This window comes from Watersipora subatra, chromosome 3 (genome assembly GCF_963576615.1).
Source record: "Watersipora subatra chromosome 3, tzWatSuba1.1, whole genome shotgun sequence".
Lineage (NCBI taxonomy): Eukaryota > Metazoa > Bryozoa > Gymnolaemata > Cheilostomatida > Watersiporidae > Watersipora > Watersipora subatra.
Window position 1 is genome coordinate 75,379,775 of NC_088710.1, and position 17,913 is coordinate 75,397,687.

Sequence of the window (17,913 nt, forward strand, 5' to 3'; positions counted from 1 at the left end):
CCATCCTTTACTAGTTGAATTTCCATCCTTTTAAGACTAGGTAAAGAGAATTTAAAACTCTTATTTTTCAAACGTGACGCTGTGGCTCATCATCTTTACCACATGACACACATTTTATAACAAGACCTATTGTAAGTTTATTTAATTTTTTCTTTAGAATTAAACGTTCATTGATAGAAAAGGACTCTGAGCTACTTATTCTCTCATAGTGCAAGAAGGCCAAACAAAGCCAAGGCTGGGTGATTTCGAAATAAAAACTATGATAACCAATATATAGTACACTTCGAATGGTTATACAAATGAAGTATTGATACAAATCTTATGGTTCATGTTGAGCATATATTTTCTATCAAGATATGTCACAGTAGCTAGGGTCTACGAAAATTCAATGTGGCTCGAAGTTTCTATGTCAGAAGTGCTTTGCTAGATAAGTAGTGATTTTCTAGGTAATAGATCTTTTCTGGGTCAGAATTTCTTTCGAGTTGGTAGTGATTTTCTAAGTCCGCAGTGCTTTTTAAGTCAGGAATGATTTTATAGGTCAGGAGTACTTTCTTAGGTGAAAAGGGCTCTTTTAGGTTAAGAGTACTCTTTAGGTCAGGGGTGCTTTTCTAGGTTGGTTATGATTTCCTAGGTCAGAAGAGCTTTTTAGATCTGGAGTGATTTTCTGAGTCAAAAGTAATTCTTAGGTCAGCGCTTTTTCAGATCAGGAGAGATTTTCTAGGTTAGGAGTGCTTTTTATGTCAAGAGTGCTCTTTTAGGTCAGAAGTGCTTTTCTAAGTCGGTAGTGATGTTCTAGGTCAGGAGCGTATTTTAGGTCGAGTGCCTTTCCCAGTCACAAATGCTTTTCTAGCTCAGATGTGATTTTTAAGTTCAGGATTGATTTTCTAGGTCAGGACTGCTTTTTAGGTCAGCAGTGCTCTTTTAGGTTAGGCATGCTTTCTAGATCAGGAATGAATGTTTAGGTCAGGAGGGATTTTAAGGTCAGGAATGCGTTTTAGATCAGGAGTAATTTTTTGAGTCGACTGCTTTTTTGAGTCAAGATTGAATTCAAAGGTCAAAATTGCTTTATAGGTCAAGTGCTCTTTCAAAGTAGGAGTGATTTTCTAGGTCAGGAGTGATTTTCTCAGTTAAGAGTGATTTTCTAAGTCAAGAATGATTTTTTAGGTAGTACTCTAGTTCAACAATTCAGTATTTACTTTTAGGGATTGACCAATAAAAAGGTATTTGTGCAAAGCTAGCGTGTGCTTTAATTTGTCCTGGTATAACCAAAAAACAAGAAAAGAATCCCCTAATTATGTTGATTCCTGTATCGAGTAGCAAAAATGTTTGAGACGTGTAAAAAATAAAATACGAGTATAAAAGACAGTATAAATAAAGAGCTATGTAGTTTAGATCTACATTCAGCTGTTATCTACACCAACAATGGGAGCCATACTTGACCAATAACACAAGACACAAAGCCAGCACAACAAAAAACGAAAATGCTCTGGTTTAGCCCCATTGTACACTGACCAAACCTCACAGCAAGATACAAAGTGCAAAAAATGACTGCAAGATGAAAATTATTACTTTCACTGAGTAAAATAGTTCAATAGTGTGCAAATGTCTGTGAAACACAAGTAAGACAGAAAAAGAATGGCATAGAGACAAAGAATGACAAAAACTTCAAGAAATGAAATATAAAAACCGAGTACAAAAAGTGTTGTGTATGAAATCCATGATATATAATTGAATATTCTAGATAACCTATAACTGTGTGTTCATCTAATGAACTGATGCAACCTTAACTACAGTTTTTCCACAAAGTCTACCAGATGCAGATAAGTGATATGATATGACTAATATACCTCTATTTGAATGCCACCTTTATTTGAACGCCACCGATAATAGAACGCCGCTACAGAAAAAGGGTCACTTAGACCGTCAAATTAGAGGTCAAATTAGACGTCACCCTCTAATTGAACACTACCTCTATTTGCCTGCCACTTTGATATTTTTGATCTTTACGAACCCATAATAGAAAGTGATCAGCAGGAAAGCGTCCGCAAAGTAGTACTAATAATAACTCAGTTACATCAACAACAATTCTTTTCATTGTTGCTGTAGTGATTGCCATGATTTAGTGACAGTGTACCTAAGATCGATTGTCACAATCATCAGAACTACACTCTGATTCCAAGTGACTAAGGATCAAATCATATTCATTGTTTTCCCGTTCGTTCAAAAGGTGGTTTACAATCTTACTCGAAGACTTTAAAACGTTATGATGAACGATGAGAATATTTTTCAGAAACACTATAAGACGTGATAGCAGCCATTATTATGGCATATTCCAACATTAAAATGTTAAAAATGTCTTATTAATTAAAAACGTTATGTCCGTTTTGTAGCTCTAAAGCTTTACGTTTTTTCTTTAAAACTTTGAAATCAACACCATCGAAATACTTAATAACAGCACCACATTAATATTTTATAATCAAAATAGTTCTTTGTTTAACTCGGTCTGATAAATTGATGTATATAACAAAACTTGAAAAAAAAAAATGCTGAGGCCAATGGCTTAAATATCGATTCGCCCAAAGGAGAGTGTAAAATATAAGCGACATTAGCATTGCTTTGCCGGTAAAAGGGTTAAATTTATCCTCCCAAAAATCCGATGAGTTATTAAAAAAATACAGCGCCACCCTTTATTTGAACGCCACCTTTAATTAAAAGCCACTATAAGGGAAGGATTCACAAATAGAGCGCCATGGCATTCAAACAGAGGTTTTACGGTATCTACAGAAGTGTAGGACTAGAGAAAAATGATAGCAAAACCATCAAACTTAAAGCCCACCCATTCATATCACTTTACCACCTCATTATAATTACAACACCGTTTATAACTGATTCAATAATTAAATATTTATGATCATTGACTATTTGCTTAAATAAAATGTGGTATTGTTCAAGCTTAAACACCGTGATTGCATTGATCTGTAAATGCGAGAATCTATTCCGATTACTGCTTAGCTTGGTATTTCCAACGGCTAGTCTACTCCAAAGGATTTTCCAATAACACATTTGTCGACAGTAACAGGCTAGAGCACCCAACTCGCACTTCCTGATTGTACCAGCCACGTAGTGTGTTTGCAAGAATAAACAAACTAAACTATACAAACTAAGACATGTATAATGGACTGAATAGAATTGTAGCGTTTCATGTGAAAAATGCATCATACAGATGTATGTTAGATTACATATCTTCATGATTACATTAGATTACATTAGATTACATATGTGTATAATATGTGATCTGTTACAGCAAGTTATTTCACTTTGTTCTGTAGCACGTGCAACAGGCTGCAGAATGTAGTACATCAAATTTGGCATATGCTGTTTGTTTTATGTAGAATTCATGTTAGATTGCGACATTGGATTGGAACAATTGGAACACTCATATTCAGCACAATATACCTACAAACAAGGTTATGATTATTTGCCTAAAATGTATGAGCACTGTTATTACAGCTACAGTGAGCTGTGACTGTGATTTTATAGTTTGCTAGTCAAAGAACAGCCCTTTTTAATGATTGCATTTAGATATTCCTACAACGTAAATAATCTGTTCAGAGAACGTTTACGTTATATGTATTTTACGTTATATGAACTGTAAAATACAAGTAAACTGCCTAATCTGTTCCAAGATCATCCCAAACTCACTTTTTTGGCTTTTTAAAAAGGAAAGACGTAAACTTAACTTTTTAATTTAATGATGAGCAATAACTGTGGTACTATTGGTTTGTATCAAAAAATTTTCTCTTTTATCACTTTCACTTGGTTAAGGGTTCATGATTTCGGTAATTTTACATTAAGTTAATGGAATCACACACCTTGAACGACAATTTAAATCAATTTTTTTTCATTTTTCTAAACAGCAAGGACTATTGTGATGGAAACTTGCCGTACCATCTCCTTTTTAGTTATTATTATTATTAGAGTTGTGTGCCCTTGGTTATTTTATATAGTCACGCCCCTAGAGGAGGTTGGCCCTAGCCACCTCATTTACATATTTTGTTATATATAAGGCCGTGTCTATCGGCCTAGAAGTTGTTCAATACATGCTTTGCATTTGAACCCACACTCTTCTATTTCCTTGCGCAATACAGAAACACACTGAGCTCTTGCGTACTCCAAGCCTAAGTCCTTCGGACTGCGCTTTGGGAGTAGGGTTAGAAATACACTGTCGACCCGCGTCGACCTCAGGTCGACCTTGTCGTACGAGCATTATATCTCCCAGGGAGCAATTCCTGGTGTAGGTAGTTGTGATTGGCCGGTGGTGTAAGTCGACCTAGTCGCCTCCGCGTGTTGGTCTACGAGCAATACTTACACGGCCCCTGTGGAGGGTGAATGCAGACCGGTAGAGTAAGCCGACCCAGGTCGCCTCTACGTGTGGGTCGCAGGATCCAACACACTGGTGGCAGCGGTGGGATTGACCACGAACTTCGAAGATAAGCTTTGTAACCATGCCAAGCAGCCGACGGAGTGCTACCAGAGATCTGGCTGAGGCAGAGTTGCACCAGGTCGACCAGATTGGTCAACTGACAGAGGCTATCACTAGAGCCTTACAGATACCCCGAGGGGGAGCCAACTTCAAGCCTCCGAAGTTCGATGGGAGTGAGGATGTAGAGCTATTCATCTCCCAGTTCGAAGAGGTCGCGGAAGCAAATGAGTGGAATGAGAAGGCCACGCTCCTCCACCTGCGGGAGACTCTGAAGGACGGAGCCAGAGGATGCAGTCGAGGGGACTCACCTGCCTCCATCTTCTCGGCTCTACGCATGAAGTACGGGCTCTCCCCGAGAGAGGCTAGGAGTAAACTCCACCTGAAAAGAGAACCCAAGACGAGTCTCCAAGAGCATGCCACAGAGATGGAGCGTCTGGTGAAAATAGCATACGCTGACCTCCCAGAATCCTACCATTCCAGTATGGCCATGGATGCGTTTTCCCTAACACTGGGAAATACGCCCCTCCAACGCCACCTGTTAGCGATGAAGGCACAGAGCTTGGAAGAAGCAGTGCAGGCGGGGAACGAGTTCCTGCAAATCCAGCCCACTCTTCCTCGATCTGGTGCCCGACCCCTAGTAATGACGGTGGAGGAGGAAGAAGTTACCCCCGCTACAGTCGCCCCCGTCCACTCGGAACCCCCATCAGCCACCTTGAACGACGTCCTGATGGCTATAAAGGGGTTAGCAGATGGACTAAAGGGAGGGAAGCTGTTGGGGCAACGAGGAGTGGACAAAAGGGGACCAAATTGTTGGGGTTGCGGCCAGGCAGGGCACATCCAACGCCGGTGTCCCCAAGCCCCCCATGGACAACAGCCTCAGGTTACGAGGCCGGGAAACGGTTACCATCCACAGCAGTAGGGGGAAGTACTGACTGTGGATCAAATCTACCCTCGCAAGGACAGTGGCAACAGCCACGACGGACTAGGCGACGCAGGCTCCCCCCCTGCTCGCCACCGGTCCCCTTGCATAACCAATATCAACCCTTACCTGAGTGTGCAGGTCTCCCACTCTCAGAAGCCAAGGACGAAGCCTACGTCTGGCCTAAGCCGTCTCGGCCTCCCAAGAAGGCCCCCCAGAAGACTAGCAAAGCCAGACGGGCCCACGGAGACGAAGCATGGAAGCCGCATAATAGCAGCTACTTCTTGCCAGGTCGCATCGGAGGTCAGTCCGTCCAGTTCCTCGTGGACACCGGGTGTACCTCTAATTTGTTGGGACGACATGTCTTTGAGCGGTTACCCAAAGACGTCAAGAGCAAATTGGAGGTCCGGGAGGACTATGGGCGAATGGCAGATGGCACCCGGCTGCAGTTCCACGGACTCATCACTCTCCCGGTCAGAGTCAGGAGTGTCCAGGTTACTGTGTCTCTCGTGGTGTGTGCCCTGAAGGAGGATGCCATCCTGGGCATGCCTTTCCTGGTCGACCACCACTGCGAGATGAACTTCCAACAACCCACGTTGGTGTTAAATGGACAGAAGTTGACGTGCACGGACCGAGAGGGTCGACCTCTGACAAGCAGCGTGCAGATAATGCGAGCCACAACGCTTCCCCCTCGAACCGAGGTCCTGGTTGCCGGACGTCTCACGTCTTCCTCCTATCAACCAGTCGGGTTAATTGAGGGAACGAAGGATGGATATATGGTGGCCGCCAGCCTACACCAACCCGGTGAGAAGGGGAGAGTGGCCATCCGTTGTATGAACCCCACCGACCATCCCGTCAGCGTGACGGCAGGAACGGTCGTGGGGCAATACACTGGGGTCGGGCCGGACGAAATAGGGGCCCCCTGGACAGCGAAGGGAGAAGCCGAGGTTTCCAAAGAAACTCCCCCTTCTGTCTCCAATGTACCACCCCACATGCTGGACCTGCTCCAACAGGCGGCACCACATTGCTCGTCCCCTACCGAGCACCGAAGAATGAAAGACCTCTTGACCCGCTATGCGGATGTATTCAGCCAAGGGAGCGAGGACATGGGGCGTACCACCCTGGTACAACACGAGATCCCCCTCCTTCCAGAGGCACAACCCATCCGTCAACACCCATACCGTGTAGGACACGAGAAGGAGGCCGAGATCGAACGACAGGTTTCGGCCCTGGAAAAGCAAGGCATGATTGAGCCCGCTCACGGGGCCTGGAGCTCTCCGGTGGTCTTGGTGAGGAAGAAGGACGGGGCGTGGCGATTGTGTGTAGACTACAGGAAACTTAATAGTGTCACTCGCCAGGACGCCTACCCCCTCCCCCGGATTGATGAGAGCTTGGACGCCTTGTCTGGCAGTAGGTTCTTCAGTACCTTGGACATGATGAGCGGGTACTGGCAGGTACCCCTCTCCGCCGAGGCCCAGGAGCGGTCGGCGTTCGCCACACGCAGTGGGTTGTGGAGGTGGAAGGTGCTCCCCTTTGGACTGACCTCCGCCCCAGCTACCTTCCAGCGGCTGATGGAACGTGTCCTCCAAGGGCTACACTGGAAAACCCTGCTGCTGTACCTCGATGACATCATCGTCATGTCCGCCGACTTCTCCAGTCATGTCACTAGGCTGGCCGAGGTGTTGGAGCGACTGAGGCAGGCCGGGCTGAAATTAAAGCCCTCCAAATGCAGCTTGTTCCAGACCCAAGTCAAATACCTGGGCCACATAGTCAGCAACACAGGGGTGGCTACCGACCCTGAAAAGATTCAGGCTATAAGTGGATGGGCAGCACCCCAAGATGTGACGCAGCTAAGGTCATACTTGGGTACCACTGGGTACTATCACAGATATGTGCCGGACTATGCCTCGGTCGCCAAACCTCTCACCTTGTTGACCGGCGAAGGGGTCCCCTGGAAATGGGGAGAAGAGGAGCAGGAAGCTTTTCTTAGGCTCAAATGGTCGCTGACACACGCTCCAGTACTGGCATATCCCGACCCCTCCTTGCCCTATGTACTAGATACTGATGCTAGTAATGTAGGGACTGGGGCTGTGTTATCCCAGGTCCAGCAGGGCACGGAGCGACCCATAGCCTACTATAGCAAGACCCTCTCCTCCGCCGAACGCAATTACTGCGTAACCAGAAGGGAGCTACTGGCAGTGGTGCAGGCTGTCCGGCATTTCCGGCCCTACCTATATGGCAGGGAGTTCACCATCCGAACCGACCATGCCTCCTTGGTTTGGTTACACCGGAGGAAGGAACCCTCTTGCCAGGTGGCCCGGTGGCTGGAGAGTCTGGCCGAGCACAAGTACCGAATAATCCATCGAAAAGGCGATAAACACGGGAACGCCGATGGATTGAGTCGACGACAGTGCGTCGACTGCCGGCAGTGTGCTGCTATTGAGAAGCGGGACCAAGGGCCAACGAGGTCGCAAGTATACGACTCCCTCATAAACTCAGGAACGAATCGGGCCACTGCTGTGCCAGTGGACCAAGTTCCGGTACGGCCGCCAAGAGGCGCCGGAATATCCAGTCCCAACCCCTGCCAGTTGGATGAGGAGGAATGGCCTCAACTACCTGGCAACAGACCGGTTTTAGGGCATGGCCCCCCGATTCTCACACCAACCAAACCAGTTCCGGTGCAGCAGCCGGGCGGGGCAGGAACACCTAGAGTGTTGGACTCCCCTCCCAAAAGACCTCAGGATCTTCAGTCACCAGTCGTCAAGATGACCGGCGAAACCAAACACTTGGATGGAACTAGTGAAAGTACAGTCAAAGAGGTCCCAGAACAACTGACAGTAGTACAGACCCCGCTGGACGAAGTGCGGGCACTACAACAAAGGGCCACTACCGACCTAGGGGTCATTTATCAAGCCGTCAGGGACCGGAAAGGAGTGGAAGAAGCCGTACTACGAGTGGGCAGCCCCGAGCTGCAACGATTGGCCCGGATGTTTCACCAACTCCAGCTCGACGAGTCGGGCGTGCTGACTCTCCATCTTACCCAGAATGGGCGAGAAAAGGTAGTGGTGGTCTGCCCGAAAACCTTGAGACAGGAGATCCTGTGGAAAGCCCACGAGCAAACACACTGCGGGGTGGAGAAGACCTTGAAACGCGTCCAGTTAGACTGGTATTGGCCAGGTATGGCCGGAGATATCCGGAGAGCAGTCCTCTCTTGCGAGGTTTGCCAGAGGGCCAAAACAGGAAAGGGGCGGACTTCCGGGAATAGACAACGGCTGTACGCCGGGAGGCCGTGGCAACGCCTAGCCGTAGATTTGGTGGGACCCCTGCCTCCGACCCCTCGTGGAAATAGTTGGGTGCTGGTGCTCACTGATCACTTCACTAGGTGGTCAGATGCGTTAGCCATCCCTGACGCTACAGCCCCTACGGTAGCCCAGATCCTGGACGAAAGAGTATTTAGTTACTTCGGGTTACCCGAGATCATCCATACCGACCAGGGGAGCCAATTTGAATCCTCATTATTCCAGGAGCTATGCGACTTGTGGGGAGTTGAGAAGTCTCGGACCACCCCGTACCACCCCGAAGGGAATGGGGTGGTCGAGAGAAACAATCGCGTATTGGGTGACTCCCTGCGAGCTCTCTTGCTGGGTAGAGGGCAGGAAGATTGGGACCAACTACTGCCACAAGTCATGAGGACGCTGCGAGGGTTACCACACTCCGCAACTAAAGAAACTCCAAATTATCTGATGTTGGGTCGGGAACTACGTCTTCCTGACCAATTGCAGTATGGGAATAGACTAGAATCATTCACAAGCATACATGAGTATGTGCAGACGGTCCACGACCGGTTGGTACAAGCCCATACCCTCCTCAGAGATAGGCAAAAAGAAATCGTGTCAACCGACACGAGAGAGCCTCCGTTATTCAATGAGGGTGACCTCGTGTGGTTGCTGAGCAAGCGGCGGAGAAGAGGGGAAAACCCGAAGCTAGCGGCCAAATACTTGGGGCCCTATCGCGTGTTGAAGAGTCACGAAAACCACACTTATGAGATCGAGAAGTATGGACAACGATCTATCCAAGCGGAGGGAAGATTACGACTCTGTCGCCCCAGTCCGGTGCAACAAGGACGAGCCCCAGTGGAAGTCGAGCCTGCTCGCCGTCCCAACATGAGGGGCCGACCCAGAAGGCAAATCGCACGAGGAAACGACAATCCAGAAGTAGTTGTTTCGGAGTTACCCCTGCCTAGCCAACTAACAGAGTTGCGAATACCTCAGTCGCCAGGAAGGTCAGAAACACTCCGGATTCCCAGGAGGGACTCCTTGGTTCCCCCAGGAGAGCACAATCCTACCTCGAGGGTTGACCCCGACCCTGGCGACGAGTTGCTACCCGAGGAAGAGAGGGCCACAGAAAATATGGGAGCCCAGGCTAGTGATACCGGGGTTAGAGAGGTACCACGGCCTCAACGAATCAGGAGGCCTCCCGCGTACTTGGCCGATTACGACACCAGCACCGTCCAATCGGGAGAAGCCCTCGGGGTTCAAGGTCAGAAGGCGGCCATTTTGGATCCCAGACAGAACGCGCTCACTACTTGTTACCACATCGAGGCACACACACCTACATCTTTTCTCGACATGGAGATCACCAAAGAAACTGTAAAGAAGTCGGCACCGATCATCGGAGCTCTACCCATGTTGCCAGAAGTGAAGATCCTACCATTGGAGCTCCACCCAGCGCCCGGTGAAACCCTAGACGATTCAGAAACAGATTCTTCAGATAATCGCGTTCCACCCACTCCACTACCAACCAAATGGATTGCGGCAGAGACAGCTAAAGCGATCTCGAAACTCTGTCAAGAGAAAGGTACGAACTGTCCACTGTGCCAACAACTACTCTCTACCCCGCGACGGCGCAGAATCCACATCGCCCAGCACTTTACCCGCTTTTTCTGCAAATGTGGAAGAAATTCCACATCTCGAGATACGATTGCCAAACATCAGGCTCGGATCAAGGATGCCGAAGTAAGGAAGGCGCACGGTGGAAAGGGGATTAATATATACGAGGTCGACCGAGATAGTTATCCGACCTGGAGCAAAAGGGTGAAATTAAACAATCCTCCGGCCTTTGAGAAGCCTACACCCTACGGGCCGATTAAAAAGCCACCCACTCGAAGAGGACCCCCGGCACCTCTCCCTTCTCCCCCGAAAAAGAAGTGGTCCAGTCCACCTAAACGGGAACGACCAGTCCCAGCCCCTAGAAGGTTAACAACAATCAGCAGCATCCAGAGTCGGCTGGGGGAAGTACGACCCCGGGTCACGGTAGATGCTTTACGAGAGGAGGCCTCCAACCTCCGGCGGGCGGCTCGTCGCCTGGAGGATCTAGCAAACCGCATGTCGACATCCCAGATGACTCGGTCGACATGATTTATCCGTATTTCCCTTGGTGTTTAGTGATTGCGGTTTCTCATATTATTATATTCTTTTTTTTGCCTGTTTTGTAGTAGCTAGTTGGTGTGTTCCTATATTTCTTGTATTCTTTCTTTTTTTTCTTTCTTGTGTTTTTTTGTATATAGCCGATAGCCGTCTATAGGGGCGGCGTATGTGATGGAAACTTGCCGTACCATCTCCTTTTTAGTTATTATTATTATTAGAGTTGTGTGCCCTTGGTTATTTTATATAGTCACGCCCCTAGAGGAGGTTGGCCCTAGCCACCTCATTTACATATTTTGTTATATATAAGGCCGTGTCTATCGGCCTAGAAGTTGTTCAATACATGCTTTGCATTTGAACCCACACTCTTCTATTTCCTTGCGCAATACAGAAACACACTGAGCTCTTGCGTACTCCAAGCCTAAGTCCTTCGGACTGCGCTTTGGGAGTAGGGTTAGAAATACACTGTCGACCCGCGTCGACCTCAGGTCGACCTTGTCGTACGAGCATTATATCTCCCAGGGAGCAATTCCTGGTGTAGGTAGTTGTGATTGGCCGGTGGTGTAAGTCGACCTAGTCGCCTCCGCGTGTTGGTCTACGAGCAATACTTACACGGCCCCTGTGGAGGGTGAATGCAGACCGGTAGAGTAAGCCGACCCAGGTCGCCTCTACGTGTGGGTCGCAGGATCCAACACACTATACAGCAGAACAAAAATTGCATTGGTTCAAAATAAAGTGAAACCAAAAAAGCTATTTGCTGTAGTAAGAGTGGTGTGTGTCTGTCTGTGTGTCTGTCTATGCATTTGTCGAAAGCCAAGGGTAGAGGTTAGGATAAAACATTGCTTTCTATGAAACTCAAACTCATGACATTCAGCTTCATAGATTGACATTAACATGACACATCGACCGCCTTCAGCTATTTCTGAATAATTGTGCACATATTTATTCTCTGTGCTCCGTCACACCATACGATCCCTCACTGCACACTAGACTGCTAGAGTACTGTTATATATTATAACGATACATGTCATTTTCTCGCCTGTGCTGCAAGAGAAAAAACAATGTTTTTCAAGGCTAACTATGAGACTCTCGATATTCTAATTGAGTTTGAGAACTTGCACTGACTTGAGGCTTTACGTTATATGAAATTGTTTACGTAATACCAAGCAAAACTTTATATAAATTTTTTACATTGTGTAGAATTTTTTAGTGGAAATACGAATCTGTGTGGAATTACGTGAAATAAGGTTCATGTTATAGCAGCCTGTACTGTAGAAGCAAAATAATAGAGCGGAGAGAACATGTCTACTAAGCAGCTTATTATTTCATAAAACAGTAACAATAGAAGCCTTGCCGAGTTATTATTACTATTATTACCTTATTACTATTATTATGTTATTACTATTGTTACCTTATTACTATTATTACCTTATTACTATTATTACCTTATTACTATTATTACTTTATTACTATTGTTACCTTATTACTATTACTACCTTATTACTATTATTACCTTATTACTATTATTACCTTATTACTATTATTATGTTATTACTATTGTTACCTTATTACTATTATTACCTTATTACTATTATTACCTTATTACTATTATTACCTTATTACTATTATTACCTTATTACTATTATTACCTTATTACTATTATTACCTTATTACTATTATTACTTTATTACTATTGTTACCTTATTACTATTATTACCTTATTACTATTGTTACCTTATTACTATTATTACCTTATTACTATTATTACCTTATTACTATTATTACTTTATTACTATTGTTACCTTATTACTATTATTACTTTATCACTACTATTACCTTATTACTATTATTACCCTATCACTATTATTAACTAACAAGAGTGGCCGCTTGACAATTTGCTTACGAATTTGCTGCACGAGTGAATTTAATTTTTCCACCAATGAAAGATGGTGAGAATTACAACAAAGCTGCTGAAGTGCTAGCTAATGCTCCAGTGTCAGACAGCAATGCGATGAGGATTGTTAGAGTGAGTAGAATACAACTAAAGCAGGCGCATTTGTTGACATTGTCAAATATGGCAGCACCATATCCGTGGCTCATTATGTTGGATAGGTTCAATATATTGTGAACGGTGGGGTGAAAGTGAACTTTTGCAAACACTGTGGAACTCATTTGTACATAAGTGAAGAACGACGATGAAGTGTCACAAGATAATATACAAAGTGTCTTCCCTAATTCAACCTCAGTGGCACAGCAAGAGTGTGCCTAAAATTGCAGTTTACTGCTGATCTATCTTATGTCAACTAAGACAATATGTGTATTCTGACATTAACAAGTGCTACGCTTTGTGATGGAAACTTGCCGTACCATCTCCTTTTTAGTTGTTATTATTATTAGAGTTGTGTGCCCTTGGTTATTTTATATAGTCACGCCCCTAGAGGAGGTTGGCCCTAGCCAACCTCATTTACATATTTTGTTATATATAAGGCCGTGTCTATCGGCCTAGAAGTTGTTCAATACATGCTTTGCATTTGAACCCACACTCTTCTATTTCCTTGCGCAATACGGAAACACACTGAGCTCTTGCGTACTCCAAGCTTAAGTCCTTCGGACTGCGCTTTGGGAGTAGGGTTAGAAATACACTGTCGACCCGCGTCGACCTCAGGTCGACCTTGTCGCACGAGCAGTATCTCTCCCAGGGAGCAATTCCTGGTGTAGGTAGTTGTGATTGGCCGGTGGTGTAAGTCGACCTAGTCGCCTCCGCGTGTTGGTCTACGAGCAATACTTACACGGCCCCTGTGGAGGGTGAATGCAGACCGGTAGAGTAAGCCGACCCAGGTCGCCTCTACGTGTAGGTCGCAGGATCTAACACACTGGTGGCAGCGGTGGGATTGACCACGAACTTCGAAGATAAGCTTTGTAACCATGCCAAGCAGCCGACGGAGTGCTACCAGAAATCTGGCTGAGGCAGAGTTGCACCAGGTCGACCAGATTGGTCAACTGACAGAGGCTATCACTAGAGCCTTACAGATACCTCGAGGGGGAGCCAACTTCAAGCCTCCGAAGTTCGATGGGAGTGAGGATGTAGAGCTATTCATCTCCCAGTTCGAAGAGGTCGCGGAAGCAAATGAGTGGAATGAGAAGGCCACGCTCCTCCACCTGCGGGAGACTCTGAAGGACAGAGCCAGAGGATGCAGTCGAGGGGACTCACCTGCCTCCATCTTCTCGGCTTTACGCATGAAGTACGGGCTCTCCCCGAGAGAGGCTAGGAGTAAACTCCACCTGAAAAGAGAACCCAAGACGAGTCTCCAAGAGCATGCCACAGAGATGGAGCGTCTGGTGAAAATAGCATACGCTGACCTCCCAGAATCCTACCATTCCAGTATGGCCATGGAGGCGTTTTCCCTAACACTGGGAAATACGCCCCTCCAACGCCACCTGTTAGCGATGAAGGCACAGAGCTTGGAAGAAGCAGTGCAGGCGGGGAACGAGTTCCTGCAAATCCAGCCCACTCTTCCTCGATCTGGTGCCCGACCCCTAGTAATGACGGTGGAGGAGGAAGAAGTTGCCCCCGCTACAGTCGCCCCCGTCCACTCGGAACCCCCATCAGCCACCTTGAACGACGTCCTGATGGCTATAAAGGGGTTAGCAGATGGACTAAAGGGAGGGGAGCTGTTGGGGCAACGAGGAGTGGACAAAAGGGGACCAAATTGTTGGGGTTGCGGCCAGGCAGGGCACATCCAACGCCGGTGTCCCCAAGCCCCCCATGGACAACAGCCTCAGGTTACGAGGCCGGGAAACGGTTACCATCCACAGCAGTAGGGGGAAGTACTGACTGTGGATCAAATCTACCCTCGCAAGGACAGTGGCAACAGCCACGACGGACTAGGCGACGCAGGCTCCCCCCCTGCTCGCCACCGGTCCCCTTGCATAACCCATATCAACCCTTACCTGAGTGTGCAGGTCTCCCACTCTCAGAAGCCAAGGACGAAGCCTACGTCTGGCCTAAGCCGTCTCGGCCTCCCAAGAAGGCCCCCCAGAAGACTAGCAAAGCCAGACGGGCCCACGGAGACGAAGCATGGAAGCCGCATAATAGCAGCTACTTCTTGCCAGGTCGCATCGGAGGTCAGTCCGTCCAGTTCCTCGTGGACACCGGGTGTACCTCTAATTTGTTGGGACGACATGTCTTTGAGCGGTTACCCAAAGACGTCAAGAGCAAATTGGAGGTCCGGGAGGACTATGGGCGAATGGCAGATGGCACCCGGCTGCAGTTCCACGGACTCATCACTCTCCCGGTCAGAGTCAGGAGTGTCCAGGTCACTGTGTCTCTCGTGGTGTGTGCCCTGAAGGAGGATGCCATCCTGGGCATGCCTTTCCTGGTCGACCACCACTGCGAGATGAACTTCCAACAACCCACGTTGGTGTTAAATGGACAGAAGTTGACGTGCACGGACCGAGAGGGTCGACCTCTGACAAGCAGCGTGCAGATAATGCGAGCCACAACGCTTCCCCCTCGAACCGAGGTCCTGGTTGCCGGACGTCTCACGTCGTCCTCCTATCAACCAGTCGGGTTAATTGAGGGAACGAAGGATGGATATATGGTGGCCGCCAGCCTACACCAACCCGGTGAGAAGGGGAGAGTGGCCATCCGTTGTATGAACCCCACCGACCATCCCGTCAGCGTGACGGCAGGAACGGTCGTGGGGCAATACACTGGGGTCGGGCCGGACGAAATAGGGGCCCCCTGGACAGCGAAGGGAGAAGCCGAGGTTTCCAAAGAAACTCCCCCTTCTGTCTCCAATGTACCACCCCACATGCTGGACCTGCTCCAACAGGCGGCACCACATTGCTCGTCCCCTACCGAGCACCGAAGAATGAAAGACCTCTTGACCCGCTATGCGGATGTATTCAGCCAAGGGAGCGAGGACATGGGGCGTACCACCCTGGTACAACACGAGATCCCCCTCCTTCCAGAGGCACAACCCATCCGTCAACACCCATACCGTGTAGGACACGAGAAGGAGGCCGAGATCGAACGACAGGTTTCGGCCCTGGAAAAGCAAGGCATGATTGAGCCCGCTCACGGGGCCTGGAGCTCTCCGGTGGTCTTGGTGAGGAAGAAGGACGGGGCGTGGCGATTGTGTGTAGACTACAGGAAACTTAATAGTGTCACTCGCCAGGACGCCTACCCCCTCCCCCGGATTGATGAGAGCTTGGACGCCTTGTCTGGCAGTAGGTTTTTCAGTACCTTGGACATGATGAGCGGATACTGGCAGGTACCCCTCTCCGCCGAAGCCCAGGAACGGTCGGCGTTCGCCACACGCAGTGGGTTGTGGAGGTGGAAGGTGCTTCCCTTCGGACTGACCTCCGCTCCCGCTACTTTCCAGCGGCTGATGGAACGTGTCCTCCAGGGGCTACACTGGAAAACCCTGCTGCTGTACCTCGATGACATCATTGTCATGTCAGCCGACTTCTCCAGTCATGTCACTAGGCTTGCCGAGGTGTTGGAGCGACTGAGGCAGGCCGGGCTGAAATTAAAGCCCTCCAAATGCAGTTTGTTTCAGACCCAAGTCAAATACCTGGGCCACATAGTCAGCAACACGGGGGTGGCCACGGACCCTGAAAAGATTCAGGCTATAAGTGGATGGGCAGCACCCCAAGATGTGACGCAGCTAAGGTCATATTTGGGTACCACTGGGTACTATTACAGATATGTGCCGGACTATGCCTCGGTCGCCAAGCCTCTCACCTTGCTGACCAGCGAAGGGGTCCCCTGGAAATGGGGAGAAGAGGAGCAGGAAGCTTTTCTTAGGCTAAAATGGTCGCTGACACACGCTCCAGTGCTGGCATACCCCGACCCCTCCTTGCCCTACGTGCTAGATACTGATGCTAGTAATGTAGGGACGGGGGCGGTGTTATCCCAGGTCCAGCAGGGCACGGAGCGACCCATAGCCTACTATAGCAAGACCCTCTCCTCCGCCGAACGCAATTACTGCGTAACCAGAAGGGAGTTACTAGCAGTGGTACAGGCTGTCCGGCATTTCCGGCCCTACCTATATGGCAGAGAGTTCACCATCCGAACCGACCATGCCTCCTTGGTTTGGCTGCACCGGAGGAAGGAACCCTCTTGCCAGGTGGCCCGGTGGCTGGAGAGTCTGGCCGAGCACAAGTACCGAATAATCCATCGAAAAGGCGATAAACACGGGAACGCCGATGGATTGAGTCGACGACAGTGCGTCGACTGCCGGCAGTGTGCTGCGATTGAGAAGCGGGACCAAGGGCCAACGAGGTCGCAAGTATACGACTCCCTAATAAACCCAGGAACGAATTGGGCTACTACTGTGCCAATGGACCAAGTTCCGGTACGGCCGCCAAGAGACGCCGTAACATCCAGTCCCAACCCCCGCCAGTTGGATGAGGAGGAATGGCCTCAACTACCTGGCAACAGACCTGTTTTAGGGCATGGCCCCCCGATTCTCACACCAACCAATCCAGTTCCGGTGCGGCTGCCGGGCGGGGCAGGAACACCTAGAGTGTCAGACTCCCCTCCCAGAAGACCTCAGGATCCTCAGTCACCAGTCGCCAAGATAACCGGAGAAACCAAAAACTTGGGTGGAACTAGTAAAAGTATAGTCAAAAAGGTCCCAGAACAACTGACAGTAGTACAGACACCACTGGACGAAGTGAGGGCACTACAACAAAGGGCCACTACCGACCTAGGGATCATTTATCAAGCCGTCAAGGACCGGAGAGGAGTGGAAGAAGCCGTGCTACGAGTGGGCAGCCCCGAGCTGCAACGATTGGCCCGGATGTTTCACCAACTCCAGCTCGACGAGTCGGGCGTGCTGACTCTCCATCTTACCCAGAATGGGCGGGAAAAGGTAGTGGTGGTCTGCCCGAAAACCTTAAGACAGGAGATCCTGTGGAAAGCCCACGAGCAAACACACTGCGGGGTGGAGAAGACCCTAAAACGCGTCCAGTTAGACTGGTATTGGCCAGGTATGGCCGGAGATATCCGGAGAGCAGTCCTCTCTTGCGAGGTTTGCCAGAGGGCCAAAACAGGAAAGGGGCGGACCTCCGGGAATAGA